At 37.0% G+C, this 23,550-nt stretch overlaps 1 pseudogene; it reads left to right on the forward strand.

Moving 5' to 3' along the window:
* LOC136842406 (glutamate receptor ionotropic, kainate 2-like) overlaps positions 1-22,001 on the forward strand; it is a 181,978-nt pseudogene extending 159,977 nt beyond the window's left edge.
* The last annotated feature ends 1,549 nt before the right edge of the window (positions 22,002-23,550 follow it).

Here is a 23,550-nt window from a genome sequence, read left to right on the forward strand (position 1 = left end):
TGTGTCAGGGATAAGTTAATATATATATATATATATATATATATATATATATATATATATATATATATATATATATATATATATATATATATAGTGTGTGTGTGTGTGTGCTCACATCACCTACTACATTAAGAAATAAAAAAAGTCTAACAAAGAAATGAGAGAGAAGAACACCGACCATTTCACCCCAACAGATTCTCCCCCTACGAATGGTCAGAGTGCGAACGGCCTGACGATAAGAAGCTCAGCGGCGAATTTTCCCTCATCAACTGTTTGTGGTTCTGTATCGGTTCTCTCATGCAGCAGGGCGGGGATATCATCCTGCCCAAGTAAGGGGGCGGGTGGGGGGGCGGCGGGGGGAATTTGGACCACAACAGGAATGGCTGTGCATTCATTGTCTTCATTTACTTATTTTGAAATTTTTTTTTGCTTGGTTTGAATTATAATTTTTTTTCAGTTTGTAGAGCCTCGTTTTTGACTATTTTTTTGGCAGAGAGTGTCTGTTAGTGGCTTCGTTTGAAGAGCTTCACATTAATTGTTTTATTTTCAGCTTCCGATTCCTTGATATGCATGGTATTATTATGTACAATTTATAATTTTTACGTTTGATTTTTTCAGTTAATTCTTTCTGTTTTGCTACATGAGGATAAAATAACCATTTAGAACTGCGTTTTACACCAAAGAGCAAAAAACTCTGACGAAAATGTATAACAACTTTAGATGCTGTTGAATAAAAAAAAAAATTGTTAAAATGCTGAAATGCCTAACTGTTAAATTAAAACAATATCCTACAAGTGCACAGAGATATTTGCTTTTCTCTCGACCTCAGTCCAGAAGATTTGCAGTCTGGAGACGCTCTTGGGTTATCCGTATGAAAATCATATCTGCGAAATGACAATACAGATTTAAAATACAGTCTTACTTGTAGCCTGTTTTATTGGACCTGACGGTAAATATCCGCAACCGTTATCACTGGAGCTCCTCGTGATTGGCAGAAGACCAAGCGCAGCGTCCACCATTGGTTGCAGTTCAAATACATCGAACCAATCAGAAGCAAGGGAGAGCAGTTCCAGTGATATCGAGTGGGGATATTTGCCATCAGCTCCTTCCTTCCCTTTTATTTAGTCTTATCACGTCCTTGAATCTATGAAAGCCCCTACTGACATTTTCTTTTTGAGAACTCATGCAAACGTGGTATGTTGACAGTATATCATTATATGTGCGGTTTGATTTTTGATGGTAATACAAGGTACCAAGAGCATTCAGTGATTTTTCAGGCCTTTCTAGTGACACAGTATGAATTTCCGTCATTCTGCAGTCTTCTTCATGCCTCTCTCTCTCTCTCTCTCTCTCTCTCTCTCTCTCTCTCTCTCTCTCTCTCTCTCTCTCTCTCTCTCGTGAGGACACTTTCATGTACCGTTGGGTTTAATGGCAAATGCAGTATGTTTACTGAGAGAGAGAGAGAGAGAGAGAGAGAGAGAGAGAGAGAATTTCATAAGTAATGAGTTTATATTTATCTGATTTAAGCGGTTCGGTTTGTCTCAGTTACAGTAGCGTTCCTGCCCAGACCTGCAGACGGTAAAAACAGCACTTTTGAAAGAATTTAACGGTTGTCAATCGTATGAATATTATGTATTTCATCCACATTTCCAACATGTTTTCAGAATATAGGAGTTTTTCCGATAGACAAATGTGAAGTATATAATAAAAAATATATATAAACAATAAAAAAAATAAAAAAAATTTAATTTACCCAACCGCAAGGTTGGGTCACTGTCATTCCAGCCTGATGTCAGCTGGCGAAATGTTCCAAGCAAAAAAAAAAAAAAAAAAAGATGATGTTGCAGCCTCCTCCTCCTCCTCCTCCTCCTCCTCACGCAAGGTCCTTCTTCTCCTACAGGTTGAGTCCCTACGAGGGGTCCTCGTCCTTGTGCAGACCTGGAGAAGAAGGACTCAGTGACTCAGGTTACTTCAATATGAGCAATTCTTTCTGGTTTATATCAGCCAGCATCTTCAAGCAGGCCCTCTACCCACATCCCAAGTAAGCAAGCAAGCACAGGTCCTCTTGGGAGATGTGCATGGGGGGTCGTAGTCTTTCGTTTGTTTACTTTTTTCCTTTTTCCCTTCTTTTTTCTTCTTCTTCTTGTTCTTCTTCTTCTGGTCTTTGACAAGCCTTTGACAGGTGGATGTGTGTGTTTCAATGTCTTGAATAGATGTTCTGATGATGATACCAGGGATTCATTGTAGTCTTTGTTCTTTTATTATTTTTTCTGCTTCTTCTTCTTCTTCTTCTTCTTCTTCTTCTTCTTCTTCTTCTTCTTCTTCTGGTCTTTGAAAAGCCTCTGACAGGTGGATGTGTGTGTGTTTTCAAGGTCTTCAATAGATGTTCTGATGATGATGATACCAGGGATTCATTGTAGTCTTTGTTCTGTTAATATTTTTTGCTTCGGTCTAGTCTTTGATTATTATATTATTATTATTATTATTATTATTATTATTATTATTATTATTATTAATTATCACCGATTCCGTCTTAGACTCTTATTTTTCCTACCCACTGGATGATATTCCATGACCCGCCCGTTATCTCTCTCGAGCGGTTCCAAACTTCTGACAGCCTGTCTCGTTCCTCTTGCAAAGAAGAAGTTTACGAAGTTGACGCTGAAGTGGCACTACTTTTCAATGGACTTTTCAAGCGTCCCCCTCTCTCTCTCTCTCTCTCTCTCTCTCTCTCTCTCTTAGGGAAAGAATCCCAATTTTCCAAGCAACACTGAGTACACCTTTAAGAATATATTATACACTGAACGACAATGAACGATCTGTTTAGGAACTCCAAAGTAGAATAAAGTAAATTACTATAGTGGGTCCAGTCCCTGTCCGTTACTCCAAAATGGAGTAAATGACAATAGTGGACTTTGTCCATTACTCCGGAATTGGAGTAAATGAACATAGGGGATCCGATCCATTACGCCAAATGAAGTGAATAACCACGCCGGTCCAGTGTCAGTTCCCCAAAATGGAGTAAGTAAGTGGTTGATATTAGTAGGTGCTCCAAATTGGAGGGAGTTGTTATAAAAGATCAATTAGATTAGGCAAAATGGCGTGGTTGACTATCACTGTCCAAGTCGATTCTCCAACGGAGTGATTGGGAGTGACTGAGAAAATTAAATGATCCGAATGAGGTGAATAACTACTGAGATCCAACGGAATGCTCCAAAGCAGTGAGCAGAATTATTTGATCAAGCGCTCCAAAAGTCAACGAATGATTTAGTTAAACGATCCTAGAGTGATTTACTCCACACGAGTCGAAAGATGCAGTGAATGATTAAGTCAGATGCCCCAGAATGAAGGTGATGATCCGATTAGATACCCCAAAATGATGAAATACGCCAAAATGTGGTGAAAAAATCGATAGAATACTCCAAAATTGAGTGAATTATTGGAAAAGATACTTCAAAAATTAGAGTGAATGACCAAGAAATAATCTTGTTTAAATACCTATTTATCCCAGTTGCTTAAATACCCTCCCCATGAGTTTCTATACCCCTGGAATCACTGACAACTCTAAATGCTAATGTTTCACAAAATCGTGTTGAAAATTCTGTTTCCTTTAGGAAATTTAAATGTGCTGTGGTAATTCCCTCAAGCTATGATGTTGGACGGTACCCATTTAATGAAAATTTTTGTGGATAAAATAGCCCTTACCTACATAATTGTACAGTTTCCAGACACAAATCTGAGTCATCTACTCTTATTTCGAGACTAAATTCTTACCTGTCACCTATATATATATATATATATATATACTATATATATATATATATATAACATATATACATATATATTTATATATATATATATATATATATATATATATATATATATATATATATATATATATACATATACATATATATATATATATATATATATATATATATATATATATATATATATATATATATATATATATATATATATATATATATATATATATATATATATATATATATATATATATATATACAACCTCAAACCACAGATATCAAACTCGTGTCAATTCATGAGACTCTGTTGTTGTATTTTAGTTCTATGATTATTTTTTTCAAGACTTGACTAGAAAATATGTTTTATTCGAGCTTGAATGTCGTCTTTTGGCTGAAATGTGTAGCTATTTCTTAACCTTCATTTGTGTTCTTTATTCTTTATTGCTATGTGCTAAATATTTTTTTATGTAAATAACGGTAAGTCTCTAATATTTATGTCATGTCTGCTTAATTTGCCTGCATAAAAGTAGATCATAGTTTAAGTGTGCAATAGTTCTCGCTCTTCATTTTTGAATAGAGAGTTATATATCTTTTTATTTATTATGTTCTTAAAAAAAAAATATTGTTCGCCTAATTTATTATACGTCGTTATCAAGTTTGGTTTTGCGGTACATTTGATTGCTCCTGCCCCCCCCCCCCCCTACTACCGCTGTGATTGGCCTTTGTCCGCTGTGGTCATTATCATAAAACACAGTTCCCCCTGTGGATATGACTAGGGTTAAATCCATTACTCTCATCTGCTTGGCAATTACTTCAAATTCATGGGTCCTGAATCCATTAATATCAGATCTATCTCCCTCCCATTGTGAGACGTTGCGTATTTCATTAGCAAACTGCTTAATATTACCGAGCTTAATAACATTTCCTGAGATATTGGTCAGCTAAGATTCTAGAGAGGAAGATTCAGGGATGTGGTATAGAAATGATTCATTGAACGATATGTCTCTAATTTGGCGCTTTCTAATCATACGACGTTTCTCCGCTTCTACCGTCCCTCCTTCCAATTTCCATTTTATCCCTTTTCTCCTCATTTCGATGCATTCGTTCATTTTTATTACCATAATTATCTACTTCAATTCATATCATTCAACAATGTCCCGTTTGTATTTTTCTTCACCCTATCCCATTTTTTTTTATTAATTTCATCTTTACTTGCGTTTTATCTGCCTCTATCATTCTTCCATTCGGCTATTTGTCATCCAACAACCTCTCTATTCCAATCATTTTACCTTTATTCTCCTTTACCTATTTCCTTTTCACATTCACCTTTCATATACCTTGATCTCTACCCCCTCCCCACCAACCACCCCCTACCCACCCAAAATCCCCACCCCCTCCCCCACCCTTGCAGAGCGGTGTCGACGCGGATGGTGGCGGGCATGTGGTGGTTCTTCACTCTGATCATGATCTCGTCCTACACGGCCAACTTGGCCGCCTTCCTCACCGTCGAGAGGATGGAGTCCCCCATCGAGTCCGCTGAGGACCTGGCCAAGCAGACCAAGATCAAGTACGGCTCCCTCTACGGCGGCTCCACCTGGACCTTCTTCAGGTACCTGGGTTGAAATTTCTCTCTTGTTTTCTGGTCTGTCAATTAGCGTTCCTTTCGTTTAGTCCCCGTGCATGAATGTGTCTTGATTCTGCTGGGTAGGGTTCGTTTTATTTCTCTCTCTCTCTCTCTCTCTCTCTCTCTCTCTCTCTCTCTCTCTCTCTCTCTCTCTCTCTCGGTTCAAGAATATAGGTCTAAGCTAATTTGACTTTTCTTTCATTTACTTCCTTCCTGAATGTGTGTTGATTCTGCTGGGTAGGGTTCTTTCTCTCTCTCTCTCTCTCTCTCTCTCTCTCTCTCTCTCTCTCTCTCTCTCTCTCTCTCTCTCTCGGTTCAAGAATATGGGTCTAAGCTAATTTGACTTTTCTTTCATTTACTTCCTTCGCATGAATGTGTGTTGATTCTGCTGGGTAGGGTTCGTTTTCTCTCTCTCTCTCTCTCTCTCTCTCTCTCTCTCTCTCTCTTGGTTCAAGAATATAGGTTTAAACTAATTTGATTACACAGGAAACGGGGGAGCTGAAATAGGAAAAGGTAAGCAAAAATAGGAAACGGAGGCACAGATACAGAGAAAGGTGGAACCTAAACAGGAAAAGATAAAATGGAAAAGAATAAAGTATTGTAGAAGAAGTAGGGAAAGGTAGAGCAGATATAGGAAAAGGTGGAGTAAAAACATGAAAGAGGTGGCGCAGAAATAAGAAAAGGTGGAACAGGAACAGAAAAAGTGGAGCTGAAATAGGGAAAGGTGGAATAGGTGCATGAAAAAGTTAGAGCAGAAATAGGAGAAGGTGTAGCAGAAACATGAAAAGGTGGAGCAGAAATAGAAAAGGTGGAGCAGGAACATGAAAAGGTAGAGCAGAAATAGGAGAAGGTGAAATAGAAACATGAAAAAGGTGGAGCAGAAATATGAAAAGGTGGAGCAGGAACATGAAAAAGGTAGAGCAGAAATAGGAGAAGGTGAAATAGAAACATGAAAAAGGTGGAGCAGAAATATGAAAAGGTGGAGCAGGAACTGGAAAAGTGGAGCTGACATAGGAAAAGGCGGAGTAAAAACATGAAAAAGGTGGAGCAGAAATATGAAAAGGTGGAACAGGAACCTGAAAAAGGTAGAGCAGAAATAGGAGAAGGTGGAATAGAAACATGAAAAAGGTAGAGCAGAAATATGAAAAGATGGAGCAGGAACAGGAAAAGTGGAGCTAAAATAGGAAAAGGTATAACAGAAAAAGGGAGAGGTGGAACAGCCACGGGAAAAGGTTGAGGAGAAATAGGACAAGGTGGACAGGAACAGGAAAATGTGGAGAAGAAATAGGGAGAAGTAGAGCAGAAACTGGAATAGGTGGAGCTGAAATACTCTCCTGAGAAATATGGGTTCTGAGAACAATCTCATTAGATGAAGGGAGGGAGGTAAGTGTAGGAAGTTGAGAAGGTTGGAACTAAGAGAGAGAGAGAGAGAGAGAGAGAGAGAGAGAGAGCTAACTTTGATAAAGTAGTAAGCACACTAAAGTCTACAGACCAAGATTCAGTTAGGGAGGAGAGATACTGATTAGTTCATTGGTTGGCTGGGTTGTATTAAACTGGGGCCACACCAGTAAAGACTATGGATGCCGAAAGAGAGAGAGAGAGAGAGAGAGAGAGAGAGAGAGAGAGACAGTATCCCTTTCTTCAGAACTGTTTGAGAGAAATTTCTATTTGAGGTTCCCCATAATATTATACACGCTCTGAAATCAAGTAGGCTGTTTGCAAAACATCAATAACACAATTTCGCAGTTTATACCTATCTATACACATAACAATTACATTACTCGTATTCATTTGCATGTTTCAAACTGTATTTGTCTTAAGCACTTGTTTCAAGTAACAGAGTTAAACGACATGCTAAGGAATTCTCTGAGTGGACTCAACAATATGAGGAAATTGACAAAACTCCAATGCAAAGGGATTCACTCTTGATTTGGCAGTGAAGTGATGAATATAGCGCTGACTATTTTATGGCAACCACTATGCAAACATAAGATTTATATATTAAATATATATATGTATAATATATATAAATATATATATATATATATATATATATATATATATATATATATATATCAGTGTAAACATTTCACTTTCCCTGTCCCACCCAACTCGTCCGGAAGCACGTCCAAGGTGCCGACCTACCAGCGCATGTTCAGCTTCATGGAGTCCCAGAACCCGTCCGTATACACGAAATCGAATGCGGAGGGCGTCAAAAGGGTGCAGAAGAGCGACGGCCAGTACGCCTACATGATGGAGTCCTCCACCATCGAGTACATCACCGAGAGGATGTGTGATCTCACGCAGGTCGGGGGACCTCTCGACTCCAAGAGCTACGGCACGCCCTGCCTCCAGGTAGGGGATTTCCTGTATATATATATATATATATATATATATATATATATATATATATATATATATATATATTATATATATATATATATATATATATATATATATATATATATATATATATATATATATATATATATATATATATATATATATATATATATATATATATATATATATATATATATATATATATATATATATATATATATATATATATATATATATATATATATATATATATATATATATATATATATATATATATATATATATATATATATATATATATATATATATATATATATATATATATATATATATATATATATATATATATATATATATATATATATATATATATATATATATATATATATATATATATATATATGTATGTATATGTTACAGGGGATATGTGAAATGACCAGTTCGCTTAGGAACATTTGATCCCGATGGGCTAGTACTGAACATGGCGAAATGGTGATTCATCTACACTGTTTCACCATGTTTAGTACTACTGTAGCTCCTGGGGAGATCAAATGCACTTAAGGACATTTGATCCCACAGTGGCTAGTACTAAACAAGGTGAAACACATTTGACCCCCCAGAGACTAGTACTAAACACAGTGAAACACATTTGACCACCAAGGGACTTCTACTAAACACGGCGAAACAGTGTAGATAAATCACTGGTTTGCCATGTTTAGTACTAGTGCTTGGGGGATCAAATGCACTTAAGGACATTTGATCCCCATGGGCTAGTACTAAACACGGCGAAACACATTTACCACCAAGGGACTAGTACTAAACATGGCAAAACAATGTGGATGAATCACTGTTTTGCCATGTTTAGTACTAGCACTTGGGGATCAAATGCACTTAAGGACATTTGATCCCTCAGGGGCTAGTACTAAACATGGCAAAACATGTTTGACCCCCAGGGACTTGTACTAAACACGGCGATACAGTGATTCATCTACACTGTTTTGCCTTGTTTAGCACTAGCCCCTTGGGGATCAAATGCACTTTAGGACATTTGATCCCTCAGGGGCTTGTACTAAACATGGCAAAACACATTTGACCCTCCAGGGACTAGTACTAAACATGGCGAAACAGTGATTCATCTAAACTGTTTTGCCATTTTTAGTACCTGCCTCTGGGGGATCAAATGCACTTGGGGACATTTGATCCCCCAGGGGCTAGTACTATACATGGCAAAACACATTTGACCCCCCCAGGGACTAGTACTAAACACGACGGAACAGTGTAGATGAATCACTGTTTCGCCATGTATTCCTACTAGCCCTCGGGGATCAAATGTTCCTAAGCGAATTGGTCCTTTCACATATTCCCTGGGAATTTCGTTGATTTCACATATTCCCTGTAACATATATATATATATATATATATATATATATATATATATATATATATATATATATATATATATATATATATATATATATATATATATATATATATTACTATTACTGTAAAAATCACAAATTCACTGTGCAAGAAGTTATCACTACCGTAGAGGACCTCAACGACATGGAAGGTTTGAGAAAGGAGATTATTTCCAAGCTGGCCTCTGAAAGCTTGGAAATAAAGAATCTCCTTTTGTGAACCTTGTATGTCATGGAGGTCCTATATGGAAGTGTATATATATGTATATATATATATATATATATATATATATATATATATATATATATATATATATATATATATATATATATATATATATATATATATATATATATATATAATTATTACTAAGAGGACCTTATTCAAACTGGATGGTATCTAATTGTGTATGTGATAGTGTTAATACATATATATATATATATATATATATATATATATATATATATATATATATATATATATATATATATATATATAAAAACAGCATTAGAATTCTTCACTAGGATCTCCGTACCTTCAGTTGATGAACTCTGCTCTTCTGAATTTGCAAGAATCAGGCGAATTAGGCTACATGAAGCTGAAGTGGTGGAAGATGGCCAGAGGTGGCGGTAGATGTCTGGTAAAAAAGACGATGATGGAATGAAATATACAAATTTCAATCTCTCTCTCTCTCTCTCTCTCTCTCTCTCTCTCTCTCTCTCATTGTGCTTTAATTTTCAGTCATCTTGACTTGCAAAAAAGGCTTCAAATGATTAAACCGAATCATCTAATAGTTTTATTCACAGGCTGTGGCCGAGACTAATCTAAATCAGTGTAGATTCTGGTTGATCCATGTATCTGAAATGTAACTTCTGGTGGGTGGTGAGCAGCATGAACTTCCACCAGTCAGGACTAGTTTGAAAGATGTAGGAAGCGGAAATTTACTTTCAGGTCCAAAAAAAAAAAAAAAAATGATAATCAGCTTTATTCTCACCAATTAACTTGCTTTTTTGTAACCACTGAAGATTCAGATTAACAAATATGTTTGTGTATGTCGTGACTAACAAAGTGATAGACTCTTTTTACTAACTGACATTCTTTTTTGTAGCATAAGCTCTGCCAATGAAATATATCATTGTTATGATGCGAGACACCATAACATACCTTCCGACATTCCAGGAATCTTTCTTTGTCAAATTTTTCCTCTGTGATCTCTAATTGTAATTGTTTTTGAACTTATGAAAGGTTATCTGCGTGGCGAATCTTTTTCATGTTGAGAGGAGACTATTTCGTTAAAGTTGTGTCTTGTGCCCATTATCTCTATGCCCCACAAATTGGCACTTATTCTGGAAACGCTTCCTTTTAAGTTATTCATGTTATTTAGCCTCGTTTCATACGTGTATTCTCTCATTTTGGGTAATGATAATGATAAAAATTATCATAAAAATGAAACAGAACGTTCCCAGCTTTAGAATGAGTTGCCGATTAGCTGCGTTCTACAAATTGGCATTTATTCTGGAAACACTTCCTTTCTAGTTATTCATGTTTTTAGCCTCGTTTCATACGTGTATTCTCTCATTTTGGGTAATGATAATAATTAGCAAAAAACGAATACAAATTCCTTATCAACATGATAAATGAAACAAAACGTCCCCAGCTCTAGAATGAGTTGCCGATTAGCCAAATTCCAAAGGTGCTGGAAAGGTCAAAATCTACTCTCTTTCGACCAAAGCTCCTCCCATCATCACCTCGCGCGGCCTCAACCTCTGACCTTGTCCCCTGACGCAGGGTCGCCCTTCACGAACGCGATCTCGGAGGCCATCCTGAGCCTGCAGGAGAGCGGGAAGCTGCAGGAGCTGAGGACGCGCTGGTGGAAACACAAAAAAGGAGGTGGAAGATGTAAAGTAAGATGTTCAGTCTCGTCTCTACTGTAGACCCCTCTCGGTTCTCTTCCGCTTCCGTGTCGCTTTTGTTTTTTGGCTGTCGAATCTGTTGCTTGAATTGGTTTTTTTTATCTGCTTTCTTTTAGCGATGGATATTTAGAGTTTATTATTGCTTGCGTTGTTTTTGTTATTTTGTTGTCGAATCTGTTACTTGAATTTTTTTTTATCTACTTTCTTTTAGCGATGGATATTTAGAGTTTATTATTGCTGTTGCTCTTTTGTTTATATGTGGCTTTCTTTCAAGATTATTTTATGGACGTTGGTCGGAAGGTTTCCCGTTGTTCGTCTTGTTGTTTGCAATTTTTTTTGGGTTACTTTTTCATTGTTCCCGTTGCTCCTTTACTTAGATGTGTTATCTTTCGGCATAATTATGTTTCCTTTATTTCCCTTTACTTTCTATCTATTTCTTATTTTTGGGAAATTTCTTAAACTATTAATATTACCGTTTGATTCCAATAGGACACTAACGAAATTTCCATATTTCTAGAAAATGTCTCACATTTATTTTCATTTATTCATTTATACAATAATTAATTTCTGTGGTGTTTTTGAAATTTTCATATTTCTAGAAAATGTTTGTAATTTACTTTAATTTATGTAGCAATTAATTTCTGTAGTGTTTTTGAAATTTGCATATTTCCAGACAATGATTCTATAGTCTTTTTTCCATCTGTCCACCCGCCTGTGGTGCTCGCGCATGGTAACACTGCGTCCCGGGCTTTAAATAGTCACGCTATGTGTAAGTTTTAGGTAAATAAAAGGATATCTGGGCGTACATTTGCAACTGAAAAGTGTTTTAATAATTTACTGTATGCGAATTACACCGTTAATATTCGAAATAGGATATTGTTATTATTGTTGAATGGAAGCTGCCTTTTCGGGGTGGCGAATGGAACAGCCAGACGCAGTTCACTACGGCAAGATGTCAATTTTATCGGATCACACCTACTCTGCTACAAAGCTACGTGTTACTTCATATCGTATCTGGCTAAAACGCACTTTATAAAAATTAAAAGTATATATTGATACACTTACGTGTAATGAAGTAACACGTAGCTTAGTAGCGGAGTAGGTGTGGTCCAATAAAATGACATTTTGCCGTAGTGAACTGCAAGAGAAGCAATTTTCCCGCCAATGCGTCTGGCTGTTCCATTCACCACCCCGAAATGGCAGCTTACATTCAACAATAATAACAATATCCTATTTCGAATAATAACGGTGTAATTCGCATACAGTAAATTATTAGAACACTTTTCAGTTGCAAATGTACACCCAGATATCCTTTATCCTTTTATTTACCTAAAACTTACACATAGCGTAACTATTTAAAGGCCGGGACGCAGTGTTACCATGCGCGAGCACCACAGGCGGGTGGACAGATAAAAAAAAAAATAGTCTATTTTCATTTATACAGTGATTAATTTCTGTAGTGTTTTTGAATTTTCCATATTTCCAGAAACTGCTTATAATTTATTTTCATTTATACAGCCATTAATTTCTGTGGTGTTTTTGAAATGTTGTTATAACTTTTATCACTTTGCTGCTAAGTGATCCTTCAGTTTGGGTAGGGTAAAAACTATGTTAAAATTTTGGGCCATTTTTTGGGCCAAAGTCTAATGGCACGGCCACCTAATACCCTTAACTCTCCCAGGCCTGTTATTTAAAAGCTGACAATAACAGTTATTCCTGTGATATTTTCAACAGCAATAACAGCACGACCCGCATTTTCTGTTCCTTTTTCTCATCTTAGTTTGCTTGGCATCCAAAAAAAAAAAAAAATGACTGGCCTTTCTAAAACGCTTTATAGAATGCTTGTTCTTTCTTTAATGGAATGCTGTTTGGAAGTCTAGACGATGTTGTTTTCCCAAGTGGTTTTATGTGGAATTGAGTTCCTGTATTTTGCATTTCGTGTTATTATTTATTTATACGTAATGATATATTCATTGTTAATATTGTTTTGATCTTCGCTGTTGTTAAAGTTACTTAATATATTTTTCTGATGGCTTAAAGTGGTGGGGGATGATGACAATGGATTGCTCACAAAACAGTTTAAAGCATTTTGTATACATGCGCATCATAAGGATACATACATACATACATGCATACATATAGATATACCTACATATACACATATAAATAAATAAATAATTATACATACATATATATATATAGATATATATATATATATATATATATATGTAATTAGAAATATCAACATACAATTATGTGTGGAACAGAAATAAATTTCTGACTCACATCAGGATCGAACCCAGGTCTTTCAAATGAAAGACCAGAGCGCTGCCAACCAGGCCACACTAGTCATAAAAGAAGTTGGAACCTGAGTACAACTGTACCCAAGGAATTACCTGGGTAGGCTAATTGGTTGCATACCAGCGTGTTTTCTCCAACCTCCCGACTGCTTCCTTGGTACAGCTGTATTCAGGTTCCAACTTCTGTTATGACTTGTGTGGCCTAGTTGGCAGCGCTCTGGTCTTTCATTTGAAAGATCCTGATGTGAGCCAGAAATTTATTTATATATATATATATATATATATATATATATAATATATATTTATATATATATATATATATATATATAAATATATATATATAAATATATATATATATATATATATATATATATATATATATATATATGCATGCGTACATGCATACATATGTATATGTAGACAGAAAAGCTTGTACATAGATCAATATTCCAGTATATGACATGGTATATTTATACATACAAGCATACACTCACTAAATGATAAAGATTTGCATAATGCATTAAACGCATTTATGCATACATAAATATACTGGACAGTACGTACATACATGCACATAGCCTAAAAACGACACAAAACGCCTACGCATACACGCACACACACATACACGCACAAACACACACACACACACACGTAATCCCGCAAACACTTTGACAAAAGACACACGAGGTGTCAGAACTCTTCTCAAAACAAGCAAGAATCCAATTTAACTCGAAGTTAAAGTTTTCATCTTCCTTCTCCTCCTCCTCCTCCTCTTCCTCCGACTCCTGCTCCTTCTCCTCCTCCTCCACCTCCTGCTCCCCGTCCTCCTCCTGCTGCTGCTGCTCCTGCTCCTGCTCCTGCTCCTGATCCTGATCCTGCTCCTGCGCCTCCTCCTCTCCTGCCTGGCCTCCTCCTCTTCCCTCCTCCTCATCCTCCCCTTGCTGCTGCTCCTCCTCCTCCTGCTCCTGCTCCTCCATCCTGCTCCTCCTACTCCTGCTCCTGTTCCTTCTCCTCCTGCTCCTGCACCTCCTCCTCTTCCTGCTCATGCGCCTCCTCCTCTTCCTCCTCCTCATCCTCCTCTTGCTGCTGCTCCTCCTCCTCCTATTGCTCCTGCTCCTACTCATCCTGCTCCTGTTCCTACTCCTGCTCCTGTTCCTTCTCCTCCTGCTCCTGCACCTCCTCCTCCTCCTCCTCCTCATCCTCCTCTTGCTGCTGCTCCTCCTGCTCCTGCACTCATCCTGCTCCTTCCTGCTCCTGTTCCTTCTCCTCCTGCCTGCACCTCCTCCTCCCTCCTTCATCCTCCTCTTGCTGCTGCTCCTCCTCCTCCTATTGCTCCTGCTCCTACTCATCCTCCTCCTGTTCCTACTCCTGCTCCTGCTCCTTCTCCTCCTGCGCCTCCTCCTCTTCCTGCTCCTGCACCTCCTCCTCTTCCTGCTGCTCCTCCTCCTCCTCTTGCCCTCCCCTCCATCCTGCTCCTCCTCCTCCTCCTGCTCCTGTTCCTTCCTCCTCCTGCCCCTGCACCTCCTCCTCTTCCTGCTCATGCGCCTCCTCCTCTTCCTACTCCTGCTCCTCCTCCTGCTCCATCTCCTCCTCCTCCCCCCCTTGTGGCGCCTGACAGAACGACGAGTCGCAGGGGTCGTCGAAGGCCAACGCCCTCGGGGTGCACAACGTGGGCGGCGTCTTTGTGGTCCTCCTGGCCGGGATGGGTCTGGCCTCCGTCGTGGCCGTCTGCGAGTTCGTGTGGAAGTCCAGGAAACTCGCCACCCAAGAACACGTGAGCTTTGCTGGGCCTTTTCTCTTCAAATTCAATTTTGTTTTTATCTTTTGCATTCCTCTGGTTGCTGAGGAATGCATGGGTTCTCCATATGCTTATAAATTTATTTACTTATTTATTTATTTTTATCTTTTTAGTTAATTAACTTTAATTTTTTAATATTTTTTTAGAAAATTGTTTAGTTATCCAGTTATTTGTTGTGTTGTCTTACGTTTGTTAATATTGTTCTATTCTGTGTTCGGGTGTATTCTTCATCTGTTTTCGTTATTCATGGACTTGCATGATTTTATTTATTGTGTTTAATTAATAAATTTAATATTCTTTTTTGTTCACTGCTTTGTTTTTTGAAAATGATTAGGTATTTTTGCATTATTTTTATACATATACTTTTTATTTTATCAATACGTTTTTCAGCACATTTCATTTTTCTTTTTTTGTCTGTCTACATTTACTAATTATTCATACACTCCCTATTAATTTATAAACCCACTCGTTAGGTTCCAAATTTATATTATGCATATCTCTGCTATTGATTATTTTATGAACTTAACTTTTCTTCCTACTTTTTTAAAAAAGTTTTTCAAGCCTTCATCTTTATCATTTATTCGACTGCTTTTGATTCATTTTTAAGTAACTGAAAACTCAATTAGCGTTTCCCTTTGAACATTATTCACCCGATTTGATTAAAATTCTCATTTGTAATTCTTATTTTTAATTGTTTGGCCATATGACTTTTTTCTGCCTTTTATGGATGACTTTCGTAATCCGATTACCTTTCTATGTTATCAGTTTGCATTGCAGAGTGAGGCTTCTTCGTTTATATTTTTCATTCTAATTGGTGCAACATTATTCCTTCATTCCTACCATCAATTTCATTTTAATTTATGCTTTATGCATTTCAAATTTCGTTTGGTTTGGATATTCTGTTCATTTTTATTTCACAATGATTTAAATTTTCAGTAAAACTTTATATTTGAATTTTTTCATTAGACTTATACACTCATTTTGAGTTGCGTTTATTAATGTAAGTGTGATCTTCAATTCCATTTTAATACAGTATTTTATTTTAGTTTACAATTCTTTTTTTTTTTAAATGTACATTGTTTTATTTTACATTGACCTCAATTCTATGTTTCTGTCAATCACTATTTTTTTTTTTAAGTTTTAAGCAAACATTTTTCTCTATTTAAAAATTGCGTTGTATCTAATTTATTATTTTTCCTTCCAGAGGGCAGCTGATTAATGACGGATTTTTGTGATCCAGGGGCCAAATGATCATTATTATTATTATAAAATTGTTTTGTCATGACAAGTCAAGCAGAAATAACAAAAACCAATAAAGATAAGTAACATAGAAAGACAGATAAGATTAAAAGTGAACTAACAATTGAGATTTATGTCAACCATATTGGATAAATTTCAGTCTGATAATCTAAGCATTTATGATTTTGTATTTAAAGGATATTTTGGTATTCTTTTGTATCTTACTAATGGAATAAATTAAGCTCTATATTCTTAATTTTAGTGTGATTTTAAATGTATTAAAGGCAGTTATAGACACAAGTGAACACACACACATACATACATATATATATATATATATATATATATATATATATATATATATATATATATATATATATATATATATATATATATATATATATAAGGAGCCCATAAAAGTGCCAAAATGTAAAAAGTAAAGGCTATATTTCAGAGACCAAACTGTGTCTCTCCTCAGGCAAATATTTTCCTGAGGAGAGAGACAGTTTGGTCTCTGAAATATAGCCTTGATTATCTACATTTTGGAATTTTTATGGGCTCCTGATATTTGACGGAATTCTGTTTTAACAGAAAATATTTCACAGTCATATATATATAAATATATATATATATATATATATATATATATATATATATATATATATATATATATATATATATATATATATATATATATATATATGTGTGTGTGTGTGTGTGTGTGTGTGTGTGTGTGTGTGTTTCATCAAAACCACCGGGAACCGAAAGTGATCCTAAAAGACACAATAAATAGAAATTATTTCTAACATTTTTATATTGTTACAAAAGTGTTGAAGTGTGGTGTTGTTCAGCAGGTGAACAAATATAAAGCAGCTTTCATTTACGTTGTTTTTTTTACTGCCCTGCCAATGTCGAATTCACTGTACGCTGGGAACAACTTTCTGTGGACCCAAATAGAAATATCATGTGGTGAAAGTCGTTGATTTCTAAACCAGGCCACGATTCGAACCCTGGCCGGTGCTGAAGAGCTTTCCAGTTAAAATTCCCTTTGATGGTACGTTATTCCCAAGGTAAAGTGAATTCGACATTAAACGATATTTTTGGTATAATATCTGTGAACTCAGAAATACAAACAGGCAACACAAATTTTTCCATCTATCTATCTATCTATCGAATACATTCCTTTTCCACTAAGACTTTCTTCAAATGACCCTATCTTCATGAAGTTGTTTAAAGCAATATATTTTTAAACACACAATTCTATCTGTCCACCTATCTATATGTCTGTCTGTCTATCGAATATGTTCACTTTTTACACAGCGCTTCAAACTAAATGGCCTTATCATTAACACAAAGTTATGAAGTGAAAATACATTTTTAAACCCAAATCTATATATCTATGTCTATCTATCAGTCTAACTATCTATCTATCTATCTATCGAATACATTCCCTTTTTCTCTAATATTCTATTTCCCGCAGGGGTTAGTGCCGTCAATGCATTTCATGCGGTGCACTGTAGGCATTACTTAAGATTCTTTGCAGCGTGCCTTCGGCCCCTAGCTGCAACCCGTTCCATTCCTTTTACTGTACCTCCTTTCATATTCTTAATTTCCTAAACCCTCTCCTAGTTGAGCCACAGTGCACCTTGAGATTTTCCTCCTGTTACACCTTTCAAACCTTTAACTGTCAATTTCCGTTTCAGCGCTGAATGACCTCATATGTCCCAGCGCTTGGTCTGAATTCCATATTCAATTGAATTCAACTAATACTCTGTTTAAATGACCTTATAATCGACATGATTGTCTCAAGACTTAATATTCGTTCTTCTTCCCCCCTCGACGTCCCTCCGCAGGGGTCTGTGTGGACGGAGATGAGCAAAGAGTTCAAGTCGGCGCTTTCGTGCGACGCGGCGGCGCCGTCGAAGGGGAAGCCTGTGAGCACCAGCACCCCGGAGGAGGACAAGGCGGCCTCCTTCCACTCGACCAACATCTACGACTCGACCTTCACCGCGTCCCAGTACTCGACCTTCACTTGCAAGGACCCCATTTCCTGACAGTTGCCTCATGTGAGTTGGGGCTTCTCTCTCTCTCTCTCTCTCTCTCTCTCTCTCTCTCTCTCTCTCTCTCTCTCTCTCTCTCTTTCTCTCTCTCTCTCTCTCTCCTGAATATCTCTAATGCATGGAAATTTGTGAAAATAACGAAATAACGAGAATAAAATAATCATCACCTACAAATTATGCAATAACAAATTATCACAGCAATAACTCACCTTTTGTATAATGGTCAAAATGACTAAATAGAATAAAATAACCCTTTAGTCACAGAATCCTTCGACGGGGCCAATCTCACCTTCTTTCCCACCTGTCATTCCAGAATCCTCCGACGGGAGACTCGCCGGACGCCTTTGGTCCGGACGAGATTCCCCCGTGCCCCCCTCCTATGGCGTCCATCCGCGGGACGCCCTCTATAGAACGGGCTTCCAGGGCCTCGTCTGTGCCGCCAGAAGCCCTTCAGGATATCGCAGCGCCGGCGGCGACTGCGGAGCCTCAGGGTCACTCGGAGGGCGGAGGCGCCAACCTCCAGTCCCCCGACCTGCCCTTCCAGCTCATCTCGACCGTATGACGATAGGAGAGCTTAGGCCACCGCAAGTCGTCCTCGTCTCCCGCTATCACTCACATCGCCGTCACCAGGCTCTAAGGGCAACAAGGGGAAGCAGAAGGAAAGGAAGGGCGGAACTGTGAAGGCCTCGGGAGTCTTCATTGTTTACGAATGAGAACTGAAGAAGAAGAAGAAGAAGAGGCGCGGAACTGTGAAGGCCTCGTCAGTCGTCGTTGTTTATGGATGAGAATCGAAGAAGAAGAAGAAGAAGAGGCGTGGAACTGTGAAGGCCTCGTGAGTTGTCATTTTTTACCAATAAGAACTGTGAAGGCCTCGGGAGTCTTCACTGTTTATGAAAGAGAACTGAAGAAGAAGAGGCGCGGAACTGTGAAGGCCTCGTCAGTCGTTATTGAAGAAGAAGAAGTGCGGAACTGTGAAGGCCTCGTGAGTTGTCATTGTTTACGAATGAGAACTGAAGAAGAAGAGGTGCGGAACTGTGAAGGACTTGTCAGTCCTCATTGTTTATGAATAACTGAAGAAGAAGAAGAAGAGGCGTGGAACTGTGAAGGTTTCTGTAAGTATTTCTGCTCATGATCGAGAACTGAACAAGAAGACAACTCAGGAGATGCACGGAACTATGAAGACGCCGTTCAGGGTGATTCGTGATTGTTTATGACCGAGAAATGAGAGATGCTACTTTGAGAAAGTATTAAAAAAGGATCGCGTTTTGCCCGAAATGTTTCCCATGTCTTGAAAAAACGACGGTCTTCATCAAGGCCAAAAGAGACAAGGTCTGCTCACTTCCCCCCAAAATCCCCCATGTAGGCGGAGCTTCGTCTACCTCCTTATTGCGTCAGGAGGCGAATTGCCGTGATGAGCAGGTACCTCTAAGATACGTCATCGCCTACGTAGTCACCCCAGGTAGGAGGCGACTCCACCCAGTTGGGTAGACCTTGTTTCTCTTGTCCTTGGTGTTCAGGAACCTTATACAATGTAACGAAAAATCAAAAGACGGAATAAAACTGAGGTGTATTCACGGTTTTTGATAACTGTTTGATAACAGGAGGAACAGTTGATATTCTGAAACAGAAACAAATTTCCTAAGAAACACATTCCTTTCAAATTTATTGTTAGCAACGTGATGAACTGACCCGTCTTGGACTTGCAAAGACATGGGAACATCAATTTTAAGAAAAGGAATTTTGTACCCCCTTAAAGGAGCCCTTTCAGACTCTTAGTGTCCCAGATAGCGGGAAGCCAGTTCAGCCCTGACAATGACCTCGAATAGCGGTGGCCTAAGCTGTGACCTGACCAAGAACTCAGCACCTCAAGGAGGTACTTTTGAACCCTGGGGCCAAGTGTGATAAATTTGCGCCCAATTTTTTGCTACGTGGACTCAAAGACATTCGCCAGTCGAAAGAAAATGAGTGGCGATATATTTTATAAAATATATATATATATATCAGTGTGGAAACTGTAATACTGAATATAGTGGTGTTTTGGACGATTCGTCGCCAGCCAGTTATTAATGATGAAACCAGATGAGTGTATTTTCGTGTTCAAATTGTCATTCATATTCTGGAATTTTGTAAATGTTGCGTAAATCTGGAGAGATGGAAAGCAGCAAAAAGGTGTTATTTAAAGATTTTTTTCTACTTTTATTTACTAATAAGATTTACCTTCTTTTTTTAAATAATTTCCAAGAGTCATTTATTGCGGTGAAATTTCTGTTCCATTTTTTTATATAATTTGGAAGTGTCATTTGATATACTTTAGGTTTCGGCATATTTTCAAATGTAGCGTAAATCTGGAAATTTACAAAAGTAAATGAATTATATATGATGATGTTTTAATTTGTAATGATGTGTCACTGATATATTCCTCTCTTTTCCTATTATTTTTGAAGTGTCAGCTAAATCGTTTTAGTTTTATATCGAACATATTCTGACATAAATGAGTGTCAGTTCTAGAAAAACAAGACTTAAAAACTGATTTTTAAAGGAAATAATAAGTTTAAAAACTTATTTTTAAAGGAAGTAACAAGTTTAAAAACTGATTTTTAAAGGAAGTAACGAGTTTACAAACTGATATTTAAAGGAAGTAACAAGATTAAAAAATATTTTTAAAGCAAGTAATCAGTTTAAAAACTGGTTTTTAAAGGAAGTAACAAATTTAAAATCTGTTTTTAAAGGAAGCTAAAAGTTTAAAAAACGGATTTTTAAAGGAAGTAAAAAAGTTTAAAAATTGTTTCTTTAAATTTAAAGGAAGTAACGAGCTTAAAAACTGATTTTTAAAGTAAGTAACAAGCTTTAAAAACTTATTTTTAAAGGAAGTAACAAGCTTAAAATCTGATTTTTAAAGGAGTACCCAGTTTAAAAACCGATTTTTAAAGTTTTCCGTTACTGTAATCTGATGTTCGTGTCTGTATCGTGAATCAGGAAGAACTGGTTGGTCAAAATTTTGACAATTTTGAAAAACTGATATGTACCGAAAAATGGTTCGAGCTGTAATCATTCTAGCTATGTGATCTGTATTACGGTTCAGTATGATGTATTTGGCCAATATTTTATAAGTTTTCAGTATGTGAAAGATCCACATTAAAAATGGTTGTCATGAATAGGTAAGAAGTGATCAAAATGTTTATCTACCATAGCTTAGTCTTGATTTTGAATTGAAAACAGGACAATCATTCATTTAAGGCTCTGGAAATGATTTGAGGGACGTCTCTGAAGACTGAATTGTGAATTATGACAGAAAGTGTGAATTTCATCATTGGGAATTATAGATGTTTTTACTTTTTTACGCATATATAATCATACTAAAGTATGTATGTGTGTATGTACGCATGTATGTATGTATGTATGTATATCAGTGTGTGTGTGTCAGTGAATATTTAAATATAAATTCAAACTTTAATGACTTAGGTTTTTCATTTAATGATTATGTTCTGAAGCCATGAAGACGAGTTAAAAAAAAATTCTTAATAAATGATCGATTTAAATTTCGTATTTTATTATCAATCCTTGAACTAAATGTTCTAATTCTGCCGATCGTAAATTGCAAAATATTGAACCCTTATTTGTCCATAGCTTTACTGTCATTGGTTCTTATATCAAGAAAGCTATTTGCTTAACTACGTTAACAGTTTTATTTTTCTGTAAAGGAAAACTATTGTGACAAATTTGCCTGTTCGTCCGCACTTTATTCTGTCAGCATTTTTTCTGTCCGCCCTCAGATCTTAAAAACTACTGAGGCTAGAGGGCTGCATATTGGTATGTTGATCATTTACCCTCTAATCATCAAACATACCAAATTGCAGCCCTCTAGCCTCAGTAGTTTTGATTTTATTCAAGGTTAAATTTAGCCATTATCGTGCTTCTGGCAACGATATAGGATAGGCCACCACCGGGCCAAAGTTAAAGTTTAGTGGCCCGCGGCTCATACAGCATTATACCGAGACCACCGAAAGATAGATCTATTTTCGGCGGCGTTGATTATAGGCTGTAGCGGCTGTACAGAAAACTCGATTGCGCCGAAGAATCTTCGACGCATTGTTTATGTAATGGTGAGAAAACTCTTACGGAGGTTAATCATTACTTCTTTGCATATTTACGAATTATCAACGGGGAGTTAACTCATTTCCTGTACATACAAGTTTACATCCAAATTTGTTAATGCCCTTGAATTGTATACACACACACATATAATATATGTACATATCTATGTATAAGTTTGTGTATATATATACATATATATATATATATATATATATATATATATATATATATATATATATATATATATATATATATATATATATATATATATATATATATATATATATGACTTCTAAGTCTGACAATGAAAGTCTGACAATGAAAGTTTGTACGTATGCATGATATAAATGTTACGGCCCTAATCAAATAAAGAGAAGCCAATCAATCATTTGCAGCAAACACTGACTTCTTCTGTCGGTTCTGTCAACTCAGTCATAAGTCTCGACCCACACCGGTACGGAATCACTACCCGTCCAGAGGTAGCCATGGCTCTCTTCGTACGTAGCAATATTTATATGAAAAGCTGTTTTCGAGTAAAGAGATTTTGAAAGATGCAAATTTCTGAGATGTATGCTAGTATTGCAACAGCCCAGGATTTTTTGCCATGTCCCTAGGTTAGGTTAGGTTTGGTTGGGTTAGGTTAGGTTAAGTTAGGTTGGGTTGGGTTAGGTTAGGCTAGGTTAGATTGGGTTGGGTTGGGTTAGGCTAGGTTGGGTTAGGTTAGGTTAGGTTAGGTTAGGTTGGGTTAGGTTAGGCTAGGTTAGATTGGGTTGGGTTGAGTTAGGCTAGGTTGGGTTAGGTTAGGTTAGGTTAGGTTAGGTTGGGTTGGGTTGGGTTAGGCTAGGTTGGGTTAGGTTAGGTTGTGTTGGGTTAGCTTAGGGTAAATTGGTGTTTCGATGATAATTTGGGTGTGGGAAACATAACGAGATTGTTTTCAAGAAAATTCTATGGTTGGTTTTAAAGATATGGCGTCCCGCTTTTTTTCAGGGAAA

Source organism: Macrobrachium rosenbergii, chromosome 10 (assembly GCF_040412425.1).
Source record: "Macrobrachium rosenbergii isolate ZJJX-2024 chromosome 10, ASM4041242v1, whole genome shotgun sequence".
Taxonomy (NCBI): Eukaryota; Metazoa; Arthropoda; class Malacostraca; order Decapoda; family Palaemonidae; genus Macrobrachium; species Macrobrachium rosenbergii.